The sequence below is a fragment of the Phascolarctos cinereus genome, unplaced genomic scaffold, assembly GCF_003287225.1.
Source record: "Phascolarctos cinereus isolate Bilbo 61053 unplaced genomic scaffold, phaCin_HiC Scaffold_4;HRSCAF=312, whole genome shotgun sequence".
Lineage (NCBI taxonomy): Eukaryota > Metazoa > Chordata > Mammalia > Diprotodontia > Phascolarctidae > Phascolarctos > Phascolarctos cinereus.
Window position 1 is genome coordinate 45607357 of NW_027555847.1, and position 18155 is coordinate 45625511.

Genomic DNA, 18155 nt, shown 5'->3' on the forward strand with positions numbered 1-18155 from the left:
CTATCTAGCCTACCTATTCAACCTTTTTTTCTCCCCATTTTCCAACATATGGCTTTTATTCTAACCACATTTCACAATCACAATGTACTTAGTTACCTTTACTGGTCTCTTGACTCATGACACACTTAAAATATCTTCCCTACTCCATTCTATTCAACCAACATTTATTATGTATTCCCTCTATGCAAGATGGTAGTTGTAGGTACCATGGGGTGCAAGGCATAAACATTATCCCTGTCTTCAAGGAGTTATATAGTTTCTGCCTATTCAAACCTTAAATCTAGCTATCCCACAAAACCTTCTCTAGCAATTTTAGTCCCATTGATCTGCTTTTCCTCTAGGCAGCTAGATAGTTCAGTGGAGTCAAGAGCACCTGCGTTCAAACCCATCCTCAGAAACTTGCTAGTTGTGTGACCTTAGGCAAGTCACTTAATTTCTGCTTCACTTTCCTCATATGTAAAATAAGGATAATAATAGCACTTATCTTTCAGGGTTGTTGTAAGAATCAAATGAGATAATATTTGCAAAGTGCTTAGCATAGTACCTAGAACACAGTAAATGCAATTATTATTATTATTATTTACAAGGGAGATAGTGCCCTGAGCACACTATAGGGAACTATATAGCACACAACATAGGGCAAAGACTGCCATGTCTACTTTATTCAAATGAAATACTATTTGGAAGGTGCTTAGCACAGTGCCCAGCACATGGTAGGCACTTAATAAATACTTATTCCCTTCCCTCCAGTGGCAACGTGAGGTTTAGAGATGCTCCATTGTAATTTGCAAGGTCTTGACACTAGTCATCAAAGGCATTATGGGAGTTAAAGGGAATTTGTTCACCAAAACTTAAATATTAAAAAAGCTTGGGGGAATTCTTGCAGAGGTGGGAATAAAGTCAGTGCCACCATGGGTCCCCCTAAAAACAGAGCTGAGAATGTGTCAGCCAGCCTCAGGCATATCTTAATCAGGGCATTCTCACAAAGGAAGGTTAATACTTGCTCTTAGGAAGAGGAAGATTTCAGTGGCCCAAAACAGTTTGGGCAGATTGGCAGCAGTTCATCAGAGAAATCCATTAGCAGATGGCAGCTACAAACGGCAGGAACCGCTCTGTGGGGAAGCAGCCAGTGGGAGGTTCAGAGTCAGAGGGGAATTACAGATATGGAGGCAGGATGGAGCAGCCATAAGGCAAAGCTGCTTGTTCAGAAACAGAGCCCTGAGACAACTATCCAGTCTACAACTCCAGGATTGTGTATTAGAGAGTCAAAGAGTATTCCCTCTCCCACCAGTGGCATGAGAAGCTGGGAGAAATTTTACATGGAGAGGATTTTCTCTCATTATTTGTTTTACTATTCTGTCTTGATTAAAAGCTTTACTATGTACTTGATTGTTCTGGTCTGTTGGTAGAGAATTCACTGGATGGGCACTCATGGTTTATTTGAAGAAAGAGGATCACCTAAAACATTACATACTAAACCTAGGATAACAAGAGCCCCTGCAGTCAGGTGGGACTTAAGCTACACAAACTGATATATACCACATAATTTAGTATCTGATAATATCCTGTCATATCATTTTAATTGTTTGGCAGGTGTGAGTCTTATCACCCTGTGTAACCTAGAAGGCTTATAAGGAAAAAAGACCATAATATATACTTTTTTTATGTCTTCTACATCAGCGGTGTCAAAATCAAAAAGAAACGAGGCCACAGTATGGTACATAAGGTTCCCTATGGGCAGAAGATTGACTTAGAAAACAACATATTAACATTATCTATGTCCTCTTGCAACATACACATACATATATTTAAGTATTTCACTATTACATTTTAATCTGGTTCAAGCAATACTCTGGAGTCTTGTCCATTTCTGATACCTGTATTCTATATCACAGAGCCCAGAGCTTAATAAATGTCCTGAATTCAGATCCCCTATCTGATTCTTACTAGCTTTGTGACTAGGAGCAAATCATTTCCCATCCTTCATTTTCTCATCTATAAAACAGGGATAAAAGTATTTTATAATACCTACCTCACAAAGCTATTGTGAAGCTCCAATGAGATGCCATGTATGAAATGCAAACTTTAATATTGAAATGTATCAGTATCATTATTATTTTCTGATTAATACTCTGATGAACCATATGCTCATAAAATATTTGTGAGCAATTATGAAGCTATTTATTGAAGAGAGAAAAATGCCATAATGCACACAAAATATGTAAGTGTTGGAGGGATGGAGGGAACAAAGAAAGTAGAGAAGGATTGGGGTCTAGCTAAGCCAGGAGAGGTTAACAATAGTAATATGTCCTCATGGCCTCCCTTCCTTTAACTTCCAACACTTCTTACCACATGTTTCCATGTTTTAAAACATTAAACACTTGAAGTTCCTTTTAGGGGCAGCTTCAAAGATTCCCTTTTATCATGTTGGTCTTTTATCTGCGGCTCAAATTGTCCTTTGAAAGAACAGATCTTTGGAAGAACAAACATGATAATGTTTCCTAAATTCCACTTTCCCATTGAAAATCCTTGGCTTCACACTGTAGTCTTTGCTCTAGTGGCTGATTCCCTTCTGTTTTCCTTCTTCTCTGGGATAGAGATGACATGTGAAACAGGGCCTTGGCTACTCAGCTGGTCTGTCCATAACCATGACCCCAATCTCATTGTCAAGATTGACATGATAATTTGGTGATAGACAGTAAATGGAAGAAATAGTCTCTCTATACAATGAAAATCCACTGCATGCTGCCTACAGACAATAATGGAATTTCTTCTCTCTAGTTCACTGAGATTTTCATCAGGCTGTCATCTTCCTTTTCAGTTATATTTCATATTACCCATTGTCTCATACTCTCCATCCCAGGCAAACTGCTGTGCTAGCTGTTCCCATATACAGGATTCCATCCCCCATTCCTGGTCTTCCTTGTTACTGTTATTGTTTGTCCTTCATTCTTGACAAGGATCAATGACATTGGGATGGTAATGGCTTAGGCTTCAAGCTCCTGGGAGATAAGAGCAATGTCAGACTCTCACACATCAGGAGAGGACCAAATAGTCCTTGATATCTGGAAAGTATTCCCTCCTCGCCTGCCTCTTAGAATCCCAAGCTTCCTTCACAGGACAGATCAAACGCCACCTCCTACAAGAAGCCAAAGGCTAGAGGAAAAAAGGAAGCCAAATTAGCTGAGACGAAAAAAAAAATCTTTGCAGCAAGTTTCTCTGATAAAGGTCTCATTTCCAATGTATATAAGGAACTGGTTCAAATTTGTGAGAAAAAGAGCAATTCACCAATTGATAAGTAGTCTAAGGATATAAATGTAGCAGCTAGATGGTGCAGTGGAGAGAGCCTTCAGCCTAGAGTCAGGAAGACTTGAGTTCAAATCTAACCTTGGGCACTGATTAGTTGTGTGACTCTTGGCATGGCATTTAACCTCTGTCTCCTCCAGTGACCTCAGCTGTAAAATGGAGGTCAAAATAATACCCACCTCCCAGGGTTGTTGTGAGAATCAAGTGAGATGATATCTACAAAGTACTTATGTAGCATAGTGTATGGTATATAGTAGATGTTTAATAAATGCTTATTCCCTTAATAATTGCTTGTTCTCTTCTCAAGGAAGGAAACCCAACTCTCTCTCTCTCTCTCTCTCTCTCTCTCTCTCTCTCTCTCTCTCTCTCTCTCGTCAATCTGTCTCTCTGTCTCTCTCTGACTCTCTCTCTTGCTCTCTCTCTCTATGTACACATATATGTATGTGTGTATACATATATATATACACATATATGCATGTGTGTATACATACACAGAGCCACTAGGGCAACATAGTTGCTTGATTATGAATATTTATTTTAAGAAACTTGCTTTTTTATTTATCAGTGAGGTGAGGGGGTTTGTGAGGGAGGGAAAATGTTTCTTGGTTTGTTTTTTTTTTTTGAAAACTAGAGAGGGAGGGGGTATGATACAGATATGATATGTTGCACAAGCTTTCAAATGAATTCACTGCATTCATTTTATTTAAATGTTTTACTTTGTTACAAGAGACTTCTTACAAATGTCAGAAATGTTCAAACAAAACACATCAATAAAACTGAAATTAAAAAAAAAGACACCTTCCCTGCTGCCATTAGTTATTAGCATGGCCCACTTTGGAAATTCCTTTTTATTATTTTGCATATATTTTGTATTTTCTGCTCTGTGTCTATATTGCATCCTTTTGGTCAAATGTAAGCACTTTGAAGTCTTGGTCAGTATAACTATTATCTTTCTATCCCTCGCACCCAGCATAGTGCTTTGAACATAGTAGTCACTTAACAAATACTTATTAATTAAATTAAGTTCATTTATGATTTGATTGAAATGGGTACTTCTTCCACCAACTAAGGCCACAACACCTGTAGGTTATGGTTATTCACTTATACACCTATAACGATAGTCCCGCCTTCTGATGGAAGGCTCCCTGTGACCTTAGCTCAGCTGGCCGCAGATCAATCCACCACCAGATCTTTTCTCGAAGACTTTCCAGTGTGGTACATTCTGTTAGGAGTTGTGCTTCACTGACATTGACGATGAGGTGCCAGGGTGACCCTTGTGCCATAATGAAACATCCCAAGCAGAAGCTCAAGAAAAACAAAGTCTACATCTGTGAAAAATTCCAGATAATAAAAAGTAAAGAGAAAAAATAAGTGAAATAAATGATTGGGTTATCAATAAGACCCACTCCTTCACCTTTTCATATTCCCTTGAGTGAATCTCAGTCTAATATTGACAGCTAAATTGTCTTTCCTTTCTCCTAGGGGAGCATTTCACCCCTTTAAGAATTGAAATATGCAACCAATGGGATTCAAAAGCTCTATAAGGATAACCAATTTCTTGCTGTTCAGTCACCTCAGTCAGATCCAATTCTTTGTGACCCCATTTGGGATTTTCTTGGCAAAGATACTGTAGTGGTTTGCCATTTCCTTTTCTAGCTTATTTTACAGATAAGTAATTGAGGCGAACTGGGTGAAGTGACTTGGCCAGGGTCAGATTGCTAGTAAGTACTGAGGCCAGATTTGAACTCAAGAAGATGAGTCTGTCTAACTCTAGAACTCTACCCACTGTACCACCTAGCTGGCCCAACCAGTGTCTACATGTCTGATACATAGATAGATAGATAGATAGATAGATAGATAGATAGATAGATAGATAGATAGATGATACATAGATAGATAGATAGATAGATAGAGATAGAGATAGAGATAGAGATAGAGATAGAGATAGAGATAGAGATAGAGATAGAGATAGAGATAGAGATAGAGATATGTATACATGTCTGTGCACACATGTATATATATGTACAATGTAGATATGATTTAAATGTATATGTATATATTACACACACAGAGGTGATGTCTTGACTTGCTTGTGAATTGGATTTAAGTGAGGCAGAGTTGTACCAAGTTGTCAGCCTCACTCTCTCTTCCAGTGTCATCAAAGTCAGTGGCAAGACAAAAGTTAGGATGACTGGTGGTGATCTGGAGTATAGTGGATGACCTCGATGTCCTCGATGTCTGACCAAGCTCTAAGTACTCCACAGCACCTGCTTCAGAACCATCTTCATGGCCATTGGAACAAACTGTTCTCTTCTACCCATTCTGCCAGGAGAAATCTTCACATGCTTGGGTAGATATCCCCTTAACTTACCAATGGATTTGAGGCATATTGGTTACCCCCCAATCTGGTTTAGCCTATCTGCTAAAATACTTCTACTGGGACGTGTTGCTGTGAATGCTACAGCTTTTTGGAGCTACAGGTTGAGAGCTGGGTGGCAGGTGGACACCAAAGGTGGATGAGAAGCCCTGAAAGGGGCTTGGTAAGCCCTCACACCAATGTGCTAGTCCTCCTGAATACCTGAACACTTCATACACTCCTGTAAATATACTCTCTCTCTCTCCACACACACACACACACATATGCATATACACACACATACCCATGCATCCATCCATATGTGTGTATGTGTATATATGTATGTAGAGATGGATAGTATAGGTATGGGGGGGGTGTGAAGTGCTTTACAAGCATGAAGTACCATATCATCATCATTATCATTGTCATCATTATCATTGTCATCATTATCATTGTCATCATTAATCATCGTTAATCAATAAGCATTTATTACACATCTTGCTATGTGCTAGATTATACGTTAGTTGTAGGAGATAGGAAGGCAAAAATGAAATCTCATCATCTCTACCTCTTGGCTTTTTTGGCTTCTTCCAAGTCTCAGTTAAAGTTCTGTCTTCCTCAAGAAGCCTTTCCCAGTTCTCATTCATTCCAGCACCTCCCCTGTGGGATGACCTCCAGTTTGTCCTGCACTATCTTGTACGTGCACAGTTGTTTGCACGTTGTCTCCCATGTTAGACTGTAAGTTCCTTGAGAGCAGGGACTGTTTTTTTGTCTTTCTGTATCCCCAGTGTTGGGCACAATGCCTGGCATGTAGTGGGCACTTAATAAATGCTTGTTGCTTTACTAAAACAGTCTTTGCCCTCAAGAAGCTTCCATCACATTGGAGGAGCTTATATCATCATAATTATCATTGTTCGTACTAGGAAGAGTAGTAAATAATCTGAGCATCAAAAAAAGTTCTTTGACTGAAACAGATCATAGGATCATATACTTAGAATTGGAAGGGGACCTTAGAGAGTTCTAGTTCTATCTTATAATTTTACAGAAGAGGAAACTGAGGTGAAGAGAGATTTAGTAACTTGTCAAGGGTCATATAGGTAGTAAGTTGCAGACTCTAGATTCAAACTCAGTTCCTCTGATTCCAGATTCAATAACATCTCCACTGTACCACTGTTGCCTCACATGTAGACAAAGTCAATGATAGAAAACAATGGAAAAATCTATGTTTATGGATTTTAAGAACTACTTTATTTGATGTGGTTTGCAATTTCCCATTTGTTTAAATACTCTGAAAGCCATTCTTTATATTCACAACACCTGCCTGGAAAAGTAATCTTTTTTCTTTAAAGGAGAGAGATGATTATTATAATTACAGATGAGTATAGGTTTCATTTATTGTTTTAACTACAGTAACAAAGAGAGGAAAAATCAATATGAAGCCATTAATTTAGTCACAATAGGGACTCAGAGGCCAAAAATTATACAGTTTGTAATGGCATACTTATTGTAAATCTATTTGTACAATTTTATAATAATCACTCTTAAAGATATAAAATATATGCATCAGATACAAAAGCAAATTGAAAAGTCATTTTTTTTCTCTCAAAATGCACGTACTTGCATGTACTTTAAATGAAATGAATAGGCCACATTTCCACTTCCTCTTATTCTCACATTGTTTTCTGGTGAATGGAGCCAATCACATGTAAATTCCTTGTGGACAGGCACTCATGGTTTTGACTCCATATTCTGGGACCCTTTTTTTTTTTGGCTAGGCAATGGGGTTAAGTGACTTGCCCAGGGTCACACAGCTAGTGAGTGTTATGTGTCTGAGGCCAGATTTGAATTCAGGTCCTCCTGAATCCAGGGCTGGTGCTCTATCCACTGTGCCACCTAGCTGCCCCCATATTCTTGGACCCTTAAACATGGTAGGCACTAAATAAGTGGCAAATTGAATTGGACATGGGCAAGATTCCATACTATAAGAAAGCATGGAAGGATTACAATCTATAGGGGGTGACCTACATTTTAGAAATTGCAGATCAAATGTGGTGCTGATGTACATTCAAGAATTAAATTAAGTTGAACTTCAGCATGATAGGAGAAATTGGTGTAAGAAGCCTGCTCATTGGTTTAAATATGCCCAAAGAACCAAAAGGTGTACTTTTTTTATGTATGTGTAGTTTAACTGTGAGATTCTAGTCTACAACTTGTGGGCAGCTAAGTGACACAATGGGTAGAGTGCCAGGCCTGGATCAGAAATATTCATCTTCCTGAGTTCAAATCTGCCCTCAGACACTTACTAGCTGTGTGACCCTGGGCAAGTCACTTAGCCCTGTTTACCTCAGTTCTTTGTCTATAAAACAAACTGATGAAGGAAGCAGCAAACCACTCTAAGCTTTCTGCCAAGAAACCCCCAAATGGGGCCATGAAGAGTTGGGTATGACTGAAACAACTGAACAACAACGGTTTACAACTTTATATTTGTCATTATATTTTCCAATCTTCTTGTCATTTCTAGACATCTCATGTTAGATTCCAGATCCTAGACAATCATTGTTAGATGCCCAGTAAACAGCCCAGTAGATTATCCAGAGAATCACAACTTTACAATTACTTGCACCATCCCGGAAAAGACCCTATTTCCACCCAGTAACCTATGGTAACTGGTTGAATCAAATGAAAATGGAAATATATCTTGCTACTAGAACCATATTAGAAGTAATTTTTTTTTCTCTGCATCTCTGTGTGAATCACTGAATTGCCTATAGCTTGATTTTTTTTGAAAAGATGCAACATTCACTGCCAATGGAAAAAAGAAAATGTATAGTCTTTAATAAAAGCAAAGTAATTGATGCTAAATGACTGTGGAATAGGCTCAGTTATGGAAATTACACATTAGATATATCTTTTATTATCATCATAGACTTAGTTTTAATAGACTTAAAGGAAAATGAAAAATGTGGTCAATAACCCACAAGCAAATAGGAAATGTGGAAAATAATACAGTCAGATGCAAACTCATCAGCCACCTACCTTTTTTCATACTGTTCCTTTGGCAGTCCTTGATGAAAGGATGTATAGAGCCACCTGACGTCTTAGTGCTTGGCTGTTTTTCAAATGTTTTCCCACACATGGTCTTATTTATCCTTCTGGAAAACTCAGTGAAACAGTCAGATTGGATGTGATTATTCCCATTTGAGATGAAATTGAGGTTCAAACTGGCCCTAAGCCTCAAGTCATCAGCAAATAAGTGGCAGATCTTGACCTAGAATGTGGATACTCTGACTCCAGAGTGTAAGACTTTTATGCTGCTTCATTCAAGAGGAAACCTTAAGAACAATGTGTCCTGGGAAATCTTGCTTCAATGATACAACTTTGGGGATACTCCAACCACCCAAATGGAACTGTGATGTCATTGATGTGGATTTCCCCTTGAATGTCAAAGGTCACAACCTATCCATACCTATACAACCTGTATGAGTCTTGCCTCTGTCTCCTCTGCCTTCCTCTTCCCTTCCTTTCCAACAAGTTCACTGCAGAGGTCCACCCCCTTGCTGGAGGCATTCATCACTTTCTCTTTACTTCCCCAGTAAAACACATGGGCTATCCATTGTTTGTCACTTGCTCTTACTATGAGGCTAGCCTATTATTATTGTCATTCATGCATTTCTTTAGTTCTGTCTTTACTCTGCATCTCTACCATAATTCATTATAATATGTTAGACCTACTCATACCCACCAAGTCTGTCTCTCTGTTGCCCTTAATTTCTATGGTCTTTATTTCTAATTTTTTGGTGACTCTACTATGAAACCATGCAACACTGTTGGAGGGATATTGATAAATAGTAATAACAACAATAATCATAATGTCTAACATTCATATAGTGCTTTAAATTTTGCAAAGTGCTTCACAAATATCTCATTCTTACAAAAACTGTGAGAGAAAGGGTCATTATTATATACATTTTTCATGAGGAATAATAATTATGAGGAAATTGAGGCAGAAAAAGGTTAAGTGACTTGCCCAGGATCACACAGCTAGTAAGTTTCTGAAGATTTGAACTCCAGTCTTCCGTCCTCCAAATCTAGCACTCAAGCCATTGCATCATCTAGCTGTCTAAGTTGAAAAAGATAATTCTCTGTTTCAGAGAAAATCTTGGCAACATCAAGCTTGAAGTTATTATTCTTATTATCTGAATAGTAACCTCAAAGCATCAATTATTATCATTAGTTACAAGATTAATAACATTTATATTGTGTTTTCTTCAACTAAAGTCTCACTTTGATGCTTCACTATCGTATAGATATAACCCTACCTTCTAGAGGAGTATGTCAATGTAGCACAAACTCTAAAGGAGTCTATCAAACAGGAAAGATTTTGAGCATAGATCTGGTGATGAACTGTATGTCTGTTACCTGAAGACCAGCAGAGCTAAGACGGCAAAGTTTCATAATGAGATGTTTGGAACAATTTGTGATATTTTTAGGGGGTGAGCCACCAAGGACAGAAGCAGATACTAAGGTACTGGAACTCTCCCCTCTGGAGAAGGAATACTCACACTGATAAGACTGCAAATCCTTTAAGTATTTATAAGATGGGAAGTATAGTGGAAAGAACGTTGAACTTGGATTCAGGTAGGACCTTGGTTCAAAACTTAACCTCTGACATGTACGTTTGGGCAGCTAGGTGGCACTGTGGATAAAGCACTAGGCCTAGAGTTAGAAAAACCTGAGCTCAAATGTGGCCTCAGACACTTACTAGCTGTGTGACCGTGGCCAAGTCACTTAACCCTTTTTACCTCAGTTTCCTCATATGTAAAATGAGCAGAAGTGGGAAATGGCAAACCATTCCAGTATCTTTCCCAGGAAAACCTCACAGGGTCACAAAGAGTCTGACAGGCTGAAACAACTGAACAATAGAAATTACTCGTTTCTTGAGCCTTGATTTCTTCATCTGCAAAAATGGAGACAAAAATACCTGTAATTTTTGCTTCACAGGGCTGTTGTGAAGGTCAAGTGAAATAAAACACTATATATGTTCCAGTTTTTATTGAAATATATAGAGGAAGTGTGAAGAGGGGTTAAAACTTTGAGCTCAAGATGAGAAACCTGGGTTCAAATCCCATGTCAGACACTTGCAAGCAATGGGTGTTACTTCATTTCTTCCATTGCCTCATTTATAAAATGAAAAGATTGGACCACTAAGGTCTTTTTGAGCTCTAAAGCTCTGATCCCAGAAAGTGTCTAACGTTTATTGGATTTTCACAATAATCTTAAGAATCAGGTAGCATAAATACTCCATAGTATCCATCCCCTTCTCTCCACTCACACTAGCCACTTTCTCTTACTTGGACCATTTCAGTATTGATTTTCTTAAGACTAACTTCTGTTTTCCAATTTATCCCTGAAACGGGTGCCAAACTCAAGAGCATAGATTTGACCAGATTTCTCCCTTGCTTGTGAAACACCACTGGATCCATGTTAATCCGTATTACCTCTCAAATCCGGCTCCAGGTAATCTTTCTGGTTCTCTCTCTCCCATTCATTTTATGTTCTAGCCAAATTCGACTACTTGAGATTCTCTGTATCTGACAGGTCATCTCTCATGTTGTTGCTCTTGTTAAGTCATTTTTCAGTTGTGACTTGACTCTCCATGACCCCATTTGGGGTTTTCTTGGCAAGGATACTGGAGTAGTTTGCCATTTCCTCTTCCTACTGACTTTACAGATGAGGAAATTGAAGCAAGCAAGGTTAAGTGACTGGTCACACAAGTAAAAAGTGTTTGAGGTCAGATTTGAACTCAGATCTTCCTGACTCCAGGCCCGCTGCCCTCAGCACCTTCCATAGATATGACTTTTTACTACTTCCCCCAGCACCTTAAACACCTTCCTTCCTCCCTTCTACTTCTTGGAACCTCCAGCTTCCTTCAAAGCTCATGTTATGTGCCTTCTTCAGGAGACCTTTCTTAATCTCCCCAGTTATTGATGGTCCCCTCAAAATTGCTTTTATTTATTTTCTACACTTTGGCATTTACTTATCTGTGTATATGTCATGTCTCTCTCCCCTCCAATCCCCATATTATTGCAAGCCCCTTAAGTGTACGAACTATATTCAACACAGTGTCAATACATAGCAAGTGCTTAGTACGGGTTTGCTGTATTAATTGTCCCTTTGTTTCATAAATGATGAAACTGAAGCTCAGACAAGTTGTGTTAGGATTCCCCAGAAAGCAGCTTATCAGTCCAGGCTTGCAACCCAGGTCTTCTGACCCCAAATCCTAGGATCTTTCCCACATAACAGGCTGCTGCTGCTCTTTTTTAAAATTTTTTTTAAATATACATTTATTTATTTTTAGTCTTCAATATTTACTTCCACGAGATTTTGAGTTCCAAATTTTCACCCCATCCCACCCCTTCCCCCACTGCAAGATGGCATGCATTCTGAATATCCCTTCCCCTAGTCTGTCCTCTTTTCTATCTCTCCCCCCTTCTCTTATCCCCTTCCCCTTCTATTTTCCTGTAGGGCAGTATAGACTTCTGTACCCCATTTCCTGTATTTATTTCCCAGTAGCATGTAAAAACATTTTTTAAACATACGTTTTTAAAACTTTAGGTTTCAAATTTTCTCCCTTCCTCCCTCCCCACCCACCCTCATTGAAAAGGCAAGCAACTCAATATAGGTTTTACATGTGCAGTTATGCAAAACACTGCCATAGTAGACATGCTGTGAAAAAATAACTCTATTTCCCTTAATCCTATCCTGCCCTCCCATTTATTCTATTCTTTCTTTTGACCCTGTCCCTCCTCAGAAGTATTTGCTTCTGATTATCCCCTTTCCCAATATGCCCTCCTCTCTATCATCCCCCTGCTCTCTTATCCCCTTCTCCCCCTATTTTCCTTTAGGGTAAGACAGATTTCCATACCCAATTGAAGGTGTATGTTATTCCCTCCATAAGCCAAACCCTACCAGAATAAGATTCACTCATTCCCTTTCACCTTTCCCCATTTCCCCCCCACTATAAGAGACTTTTCTATTTTTTTTAGATAATTCACCCCATTCTACCTCTCCCTTTCTTCTTCTCTGAGTATAAATCTCTCTCATCCCTTAATTTTATTCTCCAGATATGACCCCTTAATCTTCAGCTCACCCTGTGCAGTCTATCTATCTATCTATCTATCTATCTATCTATCTATCTATCTATCTATCATACATAATTTTTTTCCTCCAACTACCCTAATACTGACAAAGGTCTCATGAGTTATAAATATCATCTTTCCATGCAGGAATGTAAACAGTTCAACTTAATAAGTCTCTTATGATTTCTCTTTCCTGTTTACCTCTTCATGTTCCACTGAGTCTTTATTTGAAAGTCAAATTTTCTATTCAGCTCTGGTCTTTTCATCAAGAATGCTTGAAAGTCCTCTATTTCACTGAATGACCATTTTTTCCCCTGAAGGATTATACTCAGTTTTGCTGGGTAGGTGATTCTTGGTTGTAATCCTATCTCCTTTGCCCTCCAGAATATTATATTCCATGCCCTGTGGTCCTTTAATGTAGAAGCTGCTAAATCTTGTGTTATCCTGATTGTGTTTCCACAGTACTTGAATTGTTTCTTTCTGGCAGCTTGTAATATTTTCTCCTTGACCTGGGAACTCTGGAATTTGGCTATAATATTCCTAGGAGTTTTCCTTTGGGGATCTCTTTCAGGAGGAGATCCATGGATTCTTTCAATTTCTATTTTGCCCTGTGGTTCTACTATATCAGGGCAGTTTTCCTTGATAATTTCTTGAAAGATGATGTCTAGGCTCTTTTTTTGATCATGGCTTTCAGATAGTCCAATAATTTTTAAATTCTCTCTCCTGGATCTATTTTCCAGGTCAGTTGTTTTTCCAATGAGATATTTCACATTGTTTTCTAATTTTTCATTCTTTTGGATTTGTTTTACAGTGTCTTGATTTCTCATAAAGTCACTAGCTTCCAATTGCTCTATTCTAATTTTTAAGGAAGTATTTTCTTCAGTTGTCTTTTGGACTTCATTTTCCATTTGGCCAATTTTGCTTTTTAGGGCATTCTTCTCCTCATTGGCTTTTTGGACCTCTTTTGCCATTTGGGTTAGGCTATTTTTTAAGGTGTTATTTTCTTCAGTATTTTTTTGGGTCTCCTTTAGCAAGCTGTTGACTTGTTTTTCATGATTTTCTTGCATTACTCTCAGTTTTTCCTCTACTTCCCTTACTTGCTTCTCAAAATCCCTTTTGAGCTCTTCCAAGGCCTGGGACTGATTCATATTTTTCTTGGAGGCTTTGGATGTAGGAGCTTTGACTTTGTTGTCTTCTGGTTGTATATTTTGATCTTCTTTGTCACCAAAGTAAGATGATATAGTCTGACTCTTTTTGCCCTGCTTGCTCATGATCCCAGCCAGTTACTTGAGTTTTAAATTCTTTGTTAAGGTAAGAGTCTGCTTCCAATGTGGTGAATGTACTGTCCCAAGCTTTGGGGGTTTGTACAGCTGTTTTCAGAGATACTTGTAGGGACCTGTAAATCTTCAGTTCTTCCAAGGTGCTATGATAAAGGGCGAGGTGTTTACTCCTTTCTTGGCCTGTGACCACAAGTACTCCTTTCTGTCCTGGTACTGTGAGGAGGGTTTCCTCTTCATAGCCACTACAAGTTCCACCATGCCAGCCCTCCTCCTCACTCCAGGACTGCCACCCAGAACTGTGGCCCAGATCCAAACACGGGCAAAGCAAGAAATTCCTGCCTCAGCACTGGCAAAGAGATCCCTGCAATCCTCCTCTGATCAGCCACTGGATTCCCCCTCAGTCTATGGGCTGGAAGTTCAGGAGGCAGCTCCCCCCCCCCCAGGGCCACACTCTTGGGGAATGGAACTGAGACCCATGATCCTCTCTCAGCACCGCAGAAACAGACTTTTCCCACTGACCTTCTAAGTTGTCTTTGGCATTCATGGCTTGAGGAGTCTGGAAACCTCCACAGCTGCCCCCAATTCAGTCCTCTGAGGCCTGCTCCAGGTTCGCTGCAGCCTGGGCACCCACTCAATGCTGTGCTCCTCTTATAGCCCTGCGCAATAAACTTTCTGATCAATCATCCAGATTGTCTTGGGCTGGAAATTTGTTTCACTCTCTCTTTTTGTGGGTTCTGCTGCTTTAGAATTTGTTTAGAGCCATTTATTATGAGTATTTGGAGGGGTTTGGGGGAGAGCCAAGCAAGTCACTGCTTTCACTCTGCCATCTTGGCTCCACCCCCAATCCTGCTTCTCTCTTAATAATAAGCCATCATCATCTTCTCAAGGGCACTAGGTATTCATTTTGAAGTGGAAACTATATTTGCAGAGGATCAGAGCTGTGATTTAATCATAATGGGCATCAGTTCTGAAGCTTTTTGGTCTCTAGACTACACTCTTAAAATTATTAAGGATCCCCTCAAAATGCTTTTATGTGTGTCATACCTATCAATATTTTAACATCTTAAAGATTAAACTTGACACATTAAAAGCAAATCATCATTAATTTATTTTAAAATAACAAAAATAAACCCTTTATGTTAATACAAATAACATTTTTTTGTGAAAATAATTATATTTTCTGGAACAGCATACTGAGAAAATGGCATTGTTTCACATGATTTTGGAAATCTTTTTTGTGTGTGTCTTACTTAATAGAAGACAGCTGGATGCACATGTCTGCTTCTGCATTTAATCTGTTGAAATATCTTTTGTTAAAGTTTATGAAGAAAATCCAGCCTCATACAGATATGTATCTGGGGAACAAAAGAGGAGCATTTTAATAGGCAAATAATGATTTAATGTAATTATAAAATTAGTTGTTGACCTCATGGATCCCCAGAAAGGTTCCTTGGAAAGCATGTTTTACAAATATAGTACTAACAGGTGTTCTTGGTCACATTTTGAGGACTGCTGGTATAGAGGACTCCCAGTGTGGATACCCCGTCTACCAATATATCTCTGCAACATTTGGTCTTAGTTGCCTGAGGTGACTTGTCTAGTATCACATAGCCAGTCTATATCAGAAGGTAGACTTGAGCTTCCTCATTCAGAAGCTGACTCACTATCCAATCTGCTGTGTTTTATCTCGTGTTTGAGTGACATAAATTTGTTTTTCAGATTAATTGGTCTTAGGAAATGATAAAAATACAACCATCAACCAACTGTTATAACCACATATGGTTGAGATAGGAATTTTCTAGAAGATGTCAAAGATGTCTCCTATTGCAGAGATGACTGTCCTGGCTTGCCTCAGATGACCCTCAATCTTCAGAGTTATTCTTGCTCTTCCAGAATCCCTATTCATCTTCTCTGCTTACGGCCTCAGAGGTTTCAGGTTAGAGGAAGAAACAGCAGGGTCCATCGCCTTACATTTTTCAAACAGCAAAGTATCTGGTCTATTGACCAGAATTTGCTAATCTGCCTTAATGATTTTGTGATGCCACTTGGTACAGGCTATTTTCCCAAGCCAGTCCTGGGATTGTATTTATGATATGGAGTTAAACACGTTGTGCCTTGAGGTTTCAGCCAGAGCCTCCAATTACATGTCTCACTGGTTCACTGGCCACCAGGCACGTTTTGTGCATTTTGCCAAGCAAGGTTTGCTTAGCTCTTGAGTAGAGATAATTTGGGGGCAGCAATTACCCTGTTTAGGTTTGCACTTAGAAATTCTGCAGTCACACTTAGAGAAACATTTTGTTTCAACCATGAGCTAGTGTTAAATGCCTTGTTCTTTCCAAGCTGGGATAGGCAAGTAACAGCTAGATCTACTGCTATTTATATAATGGGAGCTAAAGAGTTAAAGTGGGCAAGACAAGAGGAAGTGGGAAGGGGCTTTCAGCTACAGCTTGAGTCTTTGGAAAGAATATTGGATTTGGAGACAAGAAGACAATTCAAAGTTTGTCCCTGACAAATGTGACCATGGGAGAGTCCAAGAGCATGCTGGTAAACATTTAATGACCAGCCCTCTGAAAAGCACAATAAAATTTTAAGTTTAATCTATATTATTAATATTTACTCTGTGATTCCCTTAAGTCTAGACAATCAGCAAAGCAATAATTCAAGCCCCAATTTGTTTTTCAAGTTGTAAATATTCACATTTGAAAATTTAACTGTCAGTTTAGGAGTTGACTCTAGCATACCCACAGGAAAAATACTTGACCTCCTGCTCTGAGCCTCATATTCCTCATGTATAAAATGGGGATTAGAGGCAGGATGGCAGAGTGGAGAGAGAGCCAGCCAAGCGGTTAGGAAGATGGATTGGAGAACAGGCATACCTCAGAAACATTGCAGGTTTAGTTCCAGACCACTGTAATAAAGCAAATAACACAATAAAGTGAGTCACACGAATTTTTTGGTTTCCCAGTGCATAAAAAAGTTATTTTTATACTATACTGTAGTCTTCTAAGTGTGCAATAGTATTATGTCTAAAAAAAACTGTACATACCTTAATTTAAAAAATACTTTATTGGTTAAAAAAAAATGCTAACCTTCATGTGAGCCTTCAGGGGCTCATAATACTTTTTCTGGTGGAGGGTCTTACTTTCATGTTGATGGCTACAGACTGATGGGGGGGGGAGCTGTGGGTTGTGTTGACTGTGACAATTTCTTAAAATAAGATAACAATGAAGTTTGCTCCATTCATTGACTCTTCCTTTCACATGACCACTTAGCGGCCATTATAAGGTTATTAACTGGCCTAATTTTAATATTGTTTCTCAGGGAATAGGGAGGCCCAAGGAGACAGAGAGAGATGGGGAATGGTTGGTCAGTGGAGCAGTCAGAACACACACATTTATTGATTAAGTTCACTGCCTTATAAGGGCTGAAATTGAAATTTGAAGTTATGAGCTCAAATCTGTTCTTGTGTGAAGCCCTTTACCTCTGGGCCTCTGTTTCCTCATCTGGAAAATGAGGGAGTTGGATTAGATTACCTCTAAGTTCCCTTTCAGTGATCAATGATTCTGTAATCTTATGGTAAACAATAGTTCACGTTTATATGGTGCTTTGAGGTTTCCTTTGTTTCACTGAAATGAACAAGAAAATGAAGAAGGGACTGGGAATTATGATCAGAATTTTTAAAATTCTGTTTAATTAATCTGGTGAGTATATAATAATGCTACATGATATAATCATATATTTATATTGCTTATAAATATATACCATAATAAAAGATGATTAAGAGTTATAACAATACTATCAATGATAATATTAGTCAGTTCTTCCAGATACATGGTTTCAATTATAGGATCAAAATCACTTTGCCCAGCACAGAGGTCATTTGTATATTGGTTCTTAGAATACATAGACACTGAAAAGTCCTAGACATTGCTTTTTTAAAATTGCTCATTTTCTACCAGCTATGACTTCTTTTGGTTCACTAGTCTTATCTAAGGATCAAGAAATGATCTTAGATTTGGAAAGCACATTATTTCAAATTAATTGTGACCTCCTTTGAAACCCTGAAACTGCATT